General features: G+C 38.3%; 1 long non-coding RNA gene across 1 annotated transcript in view; it reads left to right on the top strand.

The window, feature by feature from the left end:
• The window catches only part of LOC146309797 (uncharacterized), a 30,189-nt gene that overhangs the window by 1,234 nt on the left and 16,690 nt on the right, over positions 1-12,265 (top strand). The window lies entirely within an intron of this gene.

The raw sequence follows: 12,265 nt of genomic DNA, 5'->3' as shown, positions 1-12,265 counted from the left end.
TAGATTGTGGTATGAATAAACTTTGATGGGTACAAGGTTACTTTTAGTAAGAGTGCCACTTTGAGATGTTATGTGATTGATGCAGTACAATCATAGTGAATTTATAGTGAAGTGATAACAGAACTGTATATATATATATATATATATATGTATATACATATATATATATATATATATATGTATACATAGAGAGAGAGAGAGAGAGAGAGAGAAAGCTCAAAACAATAATGGATCTCCTTTACGCACAAGAAATGATTTGGTTTCACTGTACTCATACAAACCACGGCTGAGGCTAACTCTGTAAAGAAAGAAAGAAAGAAAGAAAGAAAGAAATATGAAGATAATTATCATGAACACACAAGCAGGCAGTCAGAATGACACAAACCTGTCCTAGCATGTGACAGAGAGGTGGTGTAGTTTGTTGTGAAGAACACATGCATGGTGACAGTTAAAGGTATAATATGCAGCAATTGCCAAGAAATCCCTTTTAATCATCACTTATGACACACTACCACCAATTATGGGTGTTTCATCTACAGAGACCGTCGTATGCTTGTATTTCCTTATTTTTCCTCGTAATTTTGCTGTGCTCAGGACATTTCACCAATCCAAAACATTGGTACTTGACATCCTGAGATCTTCTGGTCCAGTAACAAACAGCTCAGACAAATCCTGCTGATTCTGCCTTTAAAAGTCAGCAGGCTGATGGCAGCTTCAAAGCAGAAGCCATGTGGTCCTGTGACCATAAGGTCTGGGGGCACCACCCCTGGAGTGCAGGGCCAGGCACCTCGGAGCTGCGCACACACACCACTGCTGGGTGACGTATAAACAAGAAGTAACCAATACACAAATATACAACATGTATAAAAGGATTTGTGGGACACACTGGATTTAGATGAAAAAATGCCAGAGGAATGGCACAGCTCGATAAGAACATAAAATAGCTGTATTATTAGAAATTAATTGGCTTTGATTTATTAACGTTAAAATCCAACTAGACAAAAGACACTTTATTTGTCCTAGTTGGCATACAGCAAAATTAGGTTTGGTAATTTCCAGAGACCCGCAGCAATAGAGAACAAGATAAAAATAAGATGAATAAACAAGATAAATATAGAGAGGTAGCATCCGCTATCAGTCTGTTATAAATAAAGGCACTTGGATGAGGCATGTGAATAGTGACAGATGTTTATATGGGATAAACAAATGTCTGACTCTTGGTCAGGAGATGTGTGCACATTGTTTTATAACTTTGGGACTGGTGATGCATTTCTTAGCATTGAAAATGTCAGCATCGTATGTTCAGAGAATCTGTGCTTACTCAGTTTAGAGAGCAGTGGGCTACTGATATATTGAATAAAACAACAACACTGTACATTTAGGATGATTAAATATGAAGATGACGTTGAGAATGATGTTGTATATAATGTATTCAAAAAACAAAGATCCTTATGTTCCCAGCTGAGATCTGATATTTCACCACTTACAGTTGAAACTGGATGATATGTCGGTCTGGAAGAAGAAAAGAGGGGGGTTTTGTAGCGGGCGGTGTTGCCTATACCGAAAATGAGTTTCACTTTGTTTTCTCCTGCCCTCTTTACTGGGAGTTGTGCAGCACTGTGTTCAGTAATATAACAGCATGTGTTGATCTTGTGAATATGGATGATGCACAAAGTCTGAGTTGGCTGTTCACATGTGAAACTTTTAGAATAGCCAGGAGAGAGTCTGTGAGATGAGGAAAAAAGCTCTTTATCATGATTAAATGTAAGTTTGTAAGAGCTCTTTTCAGTGAACATTTTTTAAATATCATTTTTTTCAGTGAGACTGTGTTGCAGCTGGTAGGGTGTTTTAAGTTTAAAGCCATACTATATAAAATGTCCACATTAAAATGTCTAAAAACACTAAAAACATGTTATATTGTTTTTTGAGTTATGTGCTTACATTATGCCAAATTTTTCAAACAATGGTCAAACCCAGAGAAATCTGTAATTTATTCAAGGTAATGGTGTGTTTCCCACCAGCCACTAGTTACTATAACTTATTGATAAACAGCAGATACATGGATGTGTGATGCACAAGATACCAGATGCCAAGATGATGCCACTTCAGTCCAGGGAGAATTGCTCTCCTGACACATACAACAAAAAAGTTTTCTATCTTCCAGGTTTACTTCTGCAGTATGCAGACGACAGAATATGTGCAGTAATGTTTCTGCCACTGGCCTCACCCAAGAGTTCCTGTTGGGCCCATAGATGTTGTGATGACGCCACTGATTTTGATGACTTTTATTGGCTCTAGGAAAGTTTTACAAATATAAAACTCCCATGAAGAACAGGAAGCAAGGCTGAGAGGTGAGGCCATATCTAGTTCTATTATGGTCAGACAAGTCAGAGATTGACGAAGGAAGTCGCAAACAAAACGTAACGTGAATAAAACTTAAATACATTACTCTATCATGATTTCTGCTTAAGTCACATTAGATAGATTTTCACTGGTAATGATGGTTGTTTAACAATGAAGACAACAGGCTGCCCTGACAAATGTCATTTACATCCATATGGTGATATAACAGCCTGTAAGCTACGGTGTGTCATCTTTGAAGTATTTCTTGTAGGTGGGCATCTCTGATTCTGCTGTTGATTTGGATTATTGAAACTGAAAGCTCATTTTAATTGATTTTCAATTTAATATTGAAATGCGTCTTTTGTTATTGTTTTGATGTGAGAGTGAGCACTAGTGGCAGAACTTAAATATCGTGTGTGTAAGAAGAAAATAAAAAATCCAGAAATTAAAATTTAAGTATATTTAACTGTGTTTAACTGAGTGCCCTTTAGCCTGTTTTCTTTTTCAAACAAACACATTCCTGCTGATTCACAAGACACAGGAATATGTCCAACTGACCTGGTAATGATATTAGTCAGTGAAGTAAGAGTTAGTAAGAGAAGTAAACAAAGATTTCAACACACAGTGTGTGCGTAGGTCGATGCAACACGCGTCCTGAGTCACTGTATCATTTGAAAACTGTTTACATCCCAGCTTACTCACAGAATCTTATTTTCTCTCGGCCTTCACTCTTTCTCTCCTCTTGCTTGCACCTGTGCAGGACAGAGCAGGTGTGTCAGTATCCCCCCCCATTGAAGTGGATCAGTCAACCATGTAGAGGGATCCGGTGGGCTACAGTTATTGCAGTTATTAAGTTATTACAAATGTAATCAACTCTGTCTTATATTTTGTGATAAAAGCAGCATTCAGGCTTGAGTTCCTCTGGAATAATGCCAGTAATAATGAAATATTGATGGACTCCCATTTACTTTCTGACCCTACAGGGAGGTCAGAGTCAGCCACAGAACGACACAGTCAGAGCTGGTAGGATCTTGCTAAAGAATCCAAAGCCCTTGTTCTTTTTAAGCACCAGACAGCTCCTCCATTTTAAAAGTAGCCTACTCTAATACAAAATGAAAAGCAAGTACCCAGCATCTTTAATTTATATACTAAAACCCAAATTCCAAAAAAGTTGGGATGCTGTGTTAAACACAAGTAAGAATGCAGTGATTTGCAAATCTGTTTTTATCTTTATTCAACTGAACACAGAACAAAGACAAGATATTTAATGTTCCAGCTGATAAACCCAGTTGTTTTTTTGGTTAATATACACTCATCCTGACTATGATGAGTACAACAGTAAACATTTGGAAACTGAGTACATTAATTGCTGAGTTGAGTTTTGAAAGTGAATTTCTTTCCTGTTGTTTCTTGAAATACGACTAAAGGTGCTCAACAGTCCAAAGTTCCTGCTGTTGTATTTTGCACTATTTTACGCACACATTTTGGGAGAGGTGTGGACTGCAGCCAGACCTGTGTAGTGCCCAAACTCTTTTAGTTTGTAACATGCACAAAGTGCACCATGTAGCAATATCTTGTATAGAATCACGTCAGTTTTTAAGGCAGTGTTGCCTGAGGGGTCAAAGGTCACAAGCATTCAGTGTTGGTGTTTAGCCTTGTTCCACACATGCAGAGGTTTCTCCACATTGTCTGAATCTGAGATCTCTAAATTCCAGCAATTGTGCATTGAAAAACATAAAAGTGATAAATATCAGTAACATCCCCTATTAAAATGTCAGGGAATCTTCAAAAGGGTAATAAAAATAAGTCCACCCTCAACAAGATCCTCCTGATCTTTTCTCCTCATCCATCTTTCTTAATAAATTCATGCAGCTGTGTTACATTTAAATAGGTCCCCCCTCTTAAATGTCTGTGAATCCTGCCTTTGTGCTCATACCACCAAAGTTCCTACTCTTTTGTGTTCGTCTTGTCTTTTTCTGAGTTACTGGTTAGGGAGGAGGGGTAGGGGGATGCTTGTGCATGCGTGTATTTGTATGTACGTGCATGTGTGCATGTGTGCATGCATGTGCACGTGTGTGTGTGAGGGGTTGGCAAGAACTTGGACGGGTTTTCACTGCAGCTGGGGACTGAAGTGGGATGTTGTGTGAGTATGAGTGTGCTATATGTGGGTATGTGAATGTATTTGCATGTGCCTGTGTGTGTGTGCGTGTGCCTGTGTGTGTGCGCATGCATGCGTGTGTGTTGCTACCTTAATGAATAGCCCATTGTGTGCTCTGCTTCATATCTTCACTGGCCGGCCAAAGGAAAGAATCTAGTTACTTCAATTGTGTGAGGGGGAACATCTAAAGGAAATTGATATATGGGGGTTGTGCTGGGGAAGAGTGCTGGTGTTGGAGGGGGTATTAGGGTAAGGGTCCCAGGTGAGCCAGAGAGAGAGAGAGAGAGAGAGAGAGAGAGAGAGAGAGAGAGAGAGAGAGAGAGAGAGAGAGAGAGAGAGAGAGAGAGAGAGAGAGAGAGAGAGAGAGAGAGAGAGAGAGAGAGAGAGAGAGAGAGAGAGAGAGAGAGAGAATGAGTTTAGTTACCTGTGGCTGATCCCTGCCGGTATTCTGCAATCATCCCTTTACTTGTTTTTGAGAACCTGGCTCATATTTCCTGTTTTCACTCTCAAAAGGCAGCAGCGTTCATGTGATGCACATTTATTGTTTATCATACTTTGGAGTCACAGTGTTTTGTTAGAAATGCATTTGTTGTGTTACTGTGTCAGTAAGTTTATGGAAAGATACATTTTACATGAATAAGAATTGATTTGTAGATTACTTTTTTTTTGCTAAATCTATCATCTGGTAGCCCTATCAGCCCGATAAACTGGTTACCATTCACTTCATTTGTTTGGGAGATTCTGTAATGCTCCTTTCCTGTAAAACCCCAGCAGAGTTTGTGGACTGAAAAACTAAAGCCGACCTTCAATCAGCATGATTGTGAATAGATAATGACTGGACATTTTTGGGTGAACTTCCCCTTTAACTTGGTGATTCAGCACAGCACAGCAGAACAGAGTTTGCACTTGCTTGACGGTATGTATTCAGATGAAGTGCTCGTATTTAGTCTGAACACGACTGAACGGTGTATAAACACTTTAATTACTATAAATTCTTCACAATTAAAGTCCCCTGTTACTTAAAAAGCTTTTATTATGAAGTAGCAAAATCAGAAAATTTTGGGTTTTCATCTACACACCTGAATACTGAACACAAAACAGTAAATAAAAGCAGACATCTGAAAGTTTGCAGGAGAGAAACTAAACTTCAAACCACAGAGATTCAGTGAGAAGCTACAAAAGTAGTGAGAGCTCAACACACAGAGACTTTTAAAAACAGACTTTTCTCTGCTCTCCTGCACATGAGTTGAGTCTCCTGCGCACAGTAGTTGGCTGGGCGTGAATACTCTGTTGAGATACCTCTGCTAGATGTGACCTTTAACCTTTTGCACCATCAATCCAGGTTTACAATGATTACTTTTTTTTTGACACACATTTAATTGCAGGCACAGCAAGTAATGCACTGACAACCATCGCACCCTTTTAAATCACTGTCTAAAACACTGTCCCTTAAAGCTGCGGGGTTGCTGAGTCTTGCTGCAGTTGTGAAGGCGACAAAGGCAAATGAAAAGAACAAGAGAAAGAAAATCCTCAGTGCTGCCTTGTGTCCCTCGGTCTCCTGTCTTCCTCTCCGGGCAAAATCAGTCACATTTTTTGTGTCCACCTCTCTTCATGCAGTTTGAATGTGTATGTTTTTTTTGGCACATCTCTACACATATTGACAGATTTCATACTCAGTTTTGGAAACTCCCAAACAACCCATCTCTGTAGGATGAGGGGACATGCTTGAAAAATGATAATTGGACGGAATGAGAGGCGAGGGACGTGGAGATTGAGTCATTTGCAGGAAAATGCAGAAAATGATGTTCAAGAATTCAGCTGGGAACAAGGGCATCCTTTGTTAGGATGTTTCTTCTGCATGTCTGGCTGGTTGCTGTTTGGGACATCATCACACAGCAATGATGTGCCTCTCTAAAAATGTTCGATTTTAATGAATCCCTCACAGGCTGTTTTCCCTCCCGGACACAAAACAAAATTCTCTTTAAATATCTAATTTAGCTTGACTTCCTGGTAGCTGAGCACAATAATATGCATTTCAGTTACTTGAAAATAGTGCTGGAAAAAGTACATTTGCTCAAGAACTTAAGTCCAGCAACTGTCCAATCATAGCTTAGCAACTGTAACTAGAGCTGACAAGCTTTCCATTTCTCTTCATGTTGAAGGTGTGCAGGAGACTCAGAGAGGAGCGATACTAGGTGTTTCATGAGTCTGAACGGTGACGTCTTTTCTGTAGTCTCAAAAACATGAAACACAAGAGCACACATGTGGTGAATGGATTAAACTGTCAAACCAATGTTTGTTGGGATGTAAGCTAGCTTTAGCCTCAGTCTTTTAGCATTACACCATGTGCACAGCTCTCAGGTAACTTTACATTTACATTTTCACAGGGTTCTTGTTTTAAAACGTGTGAGATGTTAACATTGAAATGGACTTTTCGGCCACGTTGAGGAATTAGCAGTTTCTCACATCTGCCAGCTACACTTATAAAATCTGCTTGTGAGTTATTTTAGTCGGCTATATCCACCATCGTAAACTAGAAATGAGAAGCTGCTTTATGTCTCTAAGGATTTAAAGACGTCGTGTTTCAACAGTTACACCCGATTTCAATGTTATATTTGCCACCGTTATCACCGTAAACTACATAAATGCAGTGCGAGAATGGAAAGTTTGGCAGACTTAGCAACAGTAACTAAGGAGGGCAGGGCTTAGCGAAGGGTTAGTTGCTTCGGTGGCTAGCTGCTAGGTGGCCGCTTCATTCAGTTGCCTCAGCTCTGCCTCTTTGCCCATTTTTTGGATTATCTGGGAGTTAGAAGGAGTGAGGCACTGCCAAGATTGTGAATGTTAGAGCCACCACTGTGAGCTTTACAGTCTGTAATACCCATTCAAATAAAGCTTTACACACAAAACAATTTATTACATAATAGAATATGATGCTTTCCTATCAATTGAACATTATAACTTTTCTTGAAAGTGTTACACAACTGTTGTATAAGATTGCAGTACTTTTAGATAGCTGTACCTAATAAGCCGGTAAATGAGTATTAATGGCCTCTTTACAGCCAAGATTGTGTTCATGAAAGAGCTTTTTCCAAAGAGTGAACAAATTTCTAACTGAGGTCATTGCCATTCAGCAGAAGGTTTGACAATGGTTCTTTTTATCTTTGTATCTTGTATCTTATGAGTTGTTTTGAAGAAGTAGAATCCTGAGCGATGGACTTGGATGGTAAATATTGTGTCATTTTGCCTGCATTGTACTTCTTTTGGTTATGTGTCTTGGAGAGTATGATTACTTTGTTTACATAATATTTAAGTTAGTATTGATATAATCACTGTTTTGAAACAGCTACTCTGACAAGTCGTACACGTGCAGTAGTGGTTGGGTACATCTGATTTATGTCATTGTGCAAATGCAGAGCTGATCTGAGTCATTCACATCCTTATCACTCAGGAATTTAGTGGAATCAACTCATCATTTCTCATTAGCTTAATGTAAATATAAAAGTTTTATCTGATCAACGTATTTAAACTTAAAATTTCTATTATTTATTTTCAGAATACTTCAAACCATATACAGTTTTTAACACCAAAATTTCCACATATATAGAGATTTAAACACAGCTAAACCAGTTTCAAATAGGCGATTGGTCCTTAATCCATTGCTGATAGAACCATTTGCCTTTCTGCTTTTTTTTCTGTGTTTATGTGCGCTGGAAAGCTGTGATTCAGCTCGTGTGCAGCTGAAAGCAGAGACAGCAGAGAGAACAGCGTTTTTAAAAGTGTTTTTGTGGTCAACTCTGTACTTTGTAGCTTCTGACTGAGTCTCTGTGGTTTTAAGTTTAGTTTCTCTGATGTATTGCTGTTTGTGTTTTCATGCTTCTGCCTTATTTTACTGTTTCATGCTCACTTTCAACAAAGTTAAGTTACTGCTGATGAAACCCAAACATTTCCTCATTTTGCTGATTCATAATAAAAGCTTTTAAATTGAAACTTTTATTATGAAGAATCTATAGGAAACCATTTGTTTATCCACTGTTTTACAGCTGCTTGACTCAAGATGAGGACATGTGTATTAAAAAAGATAGAAAGAATCAGAATTACCCATGAATGCAACAAGCCTCTATTGCCTCCACCAAAGAGGGCAAAAGTTAGCATGTCCACCCAGGTGTCATGTTTCCATTGCTATTGATCGGAGGTGGAGATGAAAAAAACCCGTGACTATTGCAGAGTCATTTGACCTGTGAGTGAATGACAGTTGTACCCTTTCCCATGAAAGACAAAAGCCAGATGTTAGTAGGTGTTTGTTAGTTTTATAAACATCTCTTCTTCTACCTCTGAGTCTTTTGACTTGAAATGATGAGTTGAATGAATGAACTGTACAGAGTTCAATCAACTCAGTAGTCTTTCAAATACACTTTGATATCAGTTGTGGTTGTTTATTTTGACAACAGTGAAAACACTGAACCATGATGAAGGTTAGCATTTAATCCGGTCACTATCCCCTTCACTCGCAGTAGTTTCACATATTGTCTTTGTGCCGATGCTAAAACAAAGTTGCTCCATCACTGCAGTTGTGAGTTTGTTTTTTTTAATTTTTTTTTGCGTGAAATGAAGAAGTGACTCTTCAAACCGAGGAAATCAAATTTGATTGTAACGTTAATCAATGTAACTGAAAAGTTCAACCTAATATCTTCAGCTTACAAAACATTTTCTCAAGAACAACTGAATTAATATCAAGTTGGCTGGAAAAATTTATTTGTTTTGAATCATTACATACAGTAATCACCTCAACTTGTCTTTTCAAATTCAGTAAACTTAAAATTGTAAGGCAGCCTGGACACTAACTGTTTTTAATTAAAAAACTAGTTTATTTTTGCAGTATATGAGTGAATACTGGTCCTTCAAAAAAGACCAGCGTTACATTTTAAGTACTACAATAAGCACTGTAATATCATTTTCCAGTGACGGTCTGGCATCTTGATTGTATCAATAATTGAATGCTTAGTGGATTCAATCACTGAATGCTTTTCTCCATCACAGTGTATCTGAGAGTGGACTGACCTGGCTGTTACTTCCTTTGTGTTTACAGGACAGAAGCTGTTTTGATGTGTGAGGGAAAAACAGAGTCGGGGAGAACAGGAAGCGGGGTGATGCTTCTTAGGAGGAGATATGGAAAAACGACGAGGATAAAAAGTCACTTTCCAATCATGAGTTTTTCTCGGAACATTGAATTAAGCAGCGTGAACGGGTGGGGGCCTCGAGGGTCTGGGGGTGGCTGGCCGCAAAGATGCCTGAATGAAAGAGTTTGTTGTTTGATGCTGGGAGAGGGAGATGAAAGGGGAGAGGGAGATGGCGAGTTTGTCGGGCATCAGTCCCCTCTCCCATCGCCTCCTCACCCTGCGGCCCTCCCTCACTCTGCCCATGTGAGCTAGAGTTCAAACACAGGGCCCACAGCTGCTCACACACAGACACACACACACACACACACACACACACACACACACACACACACACACACACACACACACACACACACTGAAGTACATACTTGAATAAAAACATGGGTCCACATGCACACAAATACACACTCAACTACAGCAAACAGGCAGAAACACAAACTACATGCAGAAATGTGGATCTGCACATGTGTGGTGTCTGTTCAACTTTATACAGACAAACACACACACACGCACACACACAGAGTCACATGTCCCTTTGGTTCCTATTAGTATGCTTCATACAAAGTTATGCAAGAGAATTTTGAGAATGGAAAATTTGAAATGTTTTCAATGTTAGAAATAAGCTTGAATTTGAATATACTATATATATTCTATTGAAGATGCTTGATTTTTAACATAATCTGGTGTTTCATCAATCAATCACTCATATCAAACAAAAATGTTTTGATATTTGTAAGGAAATGTCATCACTGGTGTCATATTTGACATTCATAACTAGATAAGTCCACTGTTGATCCCCCTTACTCTTGAAATTAGTGAGTTGTAAATCATCGTGATTAAAACATACAATCAAAGTTAATATGTAATCATACAAAAAACTCAAGGTATGATAATGCCATGATAAAAAGCCCACAATACGATATTTACTGTTGTATTAAAGGTGAAATTCATAATATATTTCCTGTCATTTATCATAAAATTATGATGATATGCTATTGGAGACAACAACACTAGCCGCGGTGTTCTCCTTTGAAATTTCCATTCCAGACACTAATAGCTGTTTTTGTTTGCTCATTTCACATTAATTAGACTTCAAACTGAAGCTGAATGTTTGCAGAATGAGTTTGTGTCCGTTTATGAGTTGTAAAAAATCATTAATAAAAGTCTTTTAGAAGGAGTAGATGTTTATAACGGTTAAATTGAATAATATGTTAATAGAGTCTGGAGGCAGTGAAACAGGCAGTCACAGAACTCCAACTTTAAAGTGAGTATTTTCAGAGCAGCGGGCTTTTGTTTTCACCATAACAGACTGAACTTTACACTGACAGACAACTGACAGTTATAAACAGCTGATCAATTTACAATGTAGGGCTTGTTGTTGCTTGTTGTCAGTTTCCAATATTGCGCTCATCTTGTGCTCTTGCAGTGTTTCTGCAGCCTGCAGCATGAGCTTCTCTGCGTCTGGATGGGGGGACTCGCTTCAACCATAGGTAGCATATTAAATAGGGATTTAATCTATTTAATATACAGTCTATGGCTCCATATATATTGCATATATATGGCTCGATATATTGTTAGATTCCTAATATACTCTCATTGCTGTTGGCATTAAGGAATTTATAATCACATTAATAGTAACAATTTAGATGTAATGATAAAGGCTTCAAGAGTCTGGGAATATTTAGGTTTAGATACTTTGAAAGTGCTTGAAAAGTGCTTGAATTTCACTCTTAAAAAGCTGTATGAACCTTTCATAGATGGACACAAGAAAACACTTGTCAATCACACACAAAAATATCAAACATTTTGTAGACGACAAATCAAGAGTCAAAGATTCACAACCTTTATTGCCTATGAAAGCCATTGATGATGAAAATTCATCTCTGGTTCTGGGTGCATATGGAAGGAGGTGGTGGCCTAAGGAAGTGCCATATCTCTTCCTAAAGGTCAAGAAAGAATTGCTACACTTCATATATAGTATAACAGATCTTAAGGTTATTGCCCTGTGGACATGACAACAAAGTACTTTTAATAACTATGATAAATTATCTTCTCACACATGATCATTTACAAACATCATAAATTCAAAAGTTTTCAGACTAATAGCCATTAAAATGGACAAACATATGATAATATGAGTTAATTTCAGTTAAAGTGAGAAAAGTTATGACACCAACAAATGATCTTTTAAATCAGAGCCCTACCTGCTAAGTGAAGGACACGCACTCATACATAAATAAATACCAACATGAAAACACTGCAGCATGATGCAGAGGGGGTGCAGACATTTACACTGCAGAAGACTGATTGGTTTTTCATTGGTTGTCAATCATGTCATCATCGATAAGCCTATTGTTCGCATGCAGTCCAGAGCATCCAGATAAGAAATAACATCAGTGTAAAAGGGTTCAAATAATCAGGCTCAACAGACAAAGCCACCCTTGTTGTGGTCAGTGAGAGATGCTTGTTACTGCAGTGTTGTGTTCAGTTGTATTTCCTCTTGATTACTTGAGATAATTCTATTTAACCAACATCAAGTTACAGTAGAGCCTGTTGATTCCTTTGGTCCACATACCAAAAGTGTGAT

Source organism: Lutjanus erythropterus, chromosome 19 (assembly GCF_056507025.1).
Source record: "Lutjanus erythropterus isolate fLutEry1 chromosome 19, fLutEry1.hap2, whole genome shotgun sequence".
Lineage (NCBI taxonomy): Eukaryota > Metazoa > Chordata > Actinopteri > Lutjaniformes > Lutjanidae > Lutjanus > Lutjanus erythropterus.
This window is presented reverse-complemented; position numbering and strand designations above follow the sequence as displayed.